The sequence below is a fragment of the Nicotiana attenuata genome, chromosome 9 (genome assembly GCF_001879085.1).
Source record: "Nicotiana attenuata strain UT chromosome 9, NIATTr2, whole genome shotgun sequence".
Taxonomy (NCBI): Eukaryota; Viridiplantae; Streptophyta; class Magnoliopsida; order Solanales; family Solanaceae; genus Nicotiana; species Nicotiana attenuata.
Genome location: NC_031997.1, coordinates 39,852,543 through 39,854,203, shown reverse-complemented (window position 1 = coordinate 39,854,203; position 1,661 = coordinate 39,852,543).

Sequence of the window (1,661 nt, the reverse complement as noted above, 5' to 3'; positions counted from 1 at the left end):
TTAAAATCTAGCCGTTGGCCTTCAATTTTCAACCGTTTGTAACTTTAAAAAATAACCATTTGGCCCCCAAACTTTATATAATTACACTTTTCCCCAATTCTCAACTATAAATACCCCCTCATTCTTTCATTTTTACTCACCAATTCATCAATCTATCTCAATCTCTCTCAATCTATATCTAATTTCTCTTCTATAATTGCTTATTTTATTATTGCAATTTCGTGAAAAATTGTGAAGTTGGTGAATTGAAGTATTCAAGTCTTCAAGTCTTCAACAATTTTCAATTTTTAAGAAGTTGTTCGGCAATTCGGTAAACTCGTTCCAACTCTTAAGTTTTAAGGATATATTTTTGTGTGTTTAGTTTGCATAATTGTAATTAATATGGCATTTTCTTTGAAAAAAATGTTTGGTGGTAAGGGAAAAGCTAAAATTGGTGAAAGAGTTTCCAACCTACTACCCTTCCCCAGGCTCCCCGACCCAGACCTGTTACCCGTCCTGCTGCTCCTATTATTGTTGATAGTGATAACCCTTGTTTTCAATTTTCCGATAGTGAATTTTGCCATAATGTTGCACCAGGTGAACAATTAAATGAAGAAGTTATGAATGCTCTTTATCCTAATCAAACTATCTTAGAAAATGATGAGAAAAATGAGGATGTAGATGAAACCCAACCGGATTTAGATGATACACCTACTAGTCCTGTTAATAACCCAACTGATGCCCCGCCCGACCCACCTGTAGAAACCCCTACTTTTAATAGACAACCTTCTAAACGCCTAGAAACATCAATAGTTTGGAATTTTTTTACTCAAGTAAGAGAACAAAATAAGGCTAAGTGTAAAACTTGTGGGAAATTGCTGGCGCATAAATATACTGGAGACCGTAGCGGTACGGGTAGTTTGGCTAGGCACATACAAACACACCCTAGAGATAAAGTTAAATATTTACAAATGAAAGCGCAGCAAGAGGGGACAAGTGTAGATACTGCGGTTAACCCTAGTACAGGTTCAAATCTAGTTCAACCAGGAATTAACACTGTGACCGGTGGTATTTTATATTACGATCCTAATAAAGATCGTGAAGAATTAGCAAAGATGGTTACCGTTATGTGCTTACCCTATACTTTTCCTTCTAATCCTAATTTTGTGCATTATATTAGAAAAGTTTTTAATCCTACTTATAAAGGTTGGCCTCGCGCAACAGTTAAGAGCGATATTTATAAATATAAACATGAATATGAACAATATTTGCGGTATTTATTTACTCATATAACTAATCGGATTTCTATTACTACTGATATTGGTAGAAGTAATAATGACTGTGATTATCTAACTGTTACAAGTCATTGGATAGATGAGGAGTGGATAATGCAAAAACGCATTATTGCATATAGAATAATTAATTCACGTCACACAGGTAAGTTTATTGCTAACACTGTTGCAGATATTTGTAGATATTTCTGCATTAGAGATAAAATAATGGCAATTTCTATGGATAATGCTTCTAGTAACACTAGTGCTATAGGCATACTTACAACAACACTAAATCCTGCATTTAGTAATATATTCCATGTGAGATGTATTTGTCATATTATCATTTAATTGTCGGTGATGGTATGCGAATTTTTAAATTAGTAAATTGAAAAAGGTTTGAAATGGCTC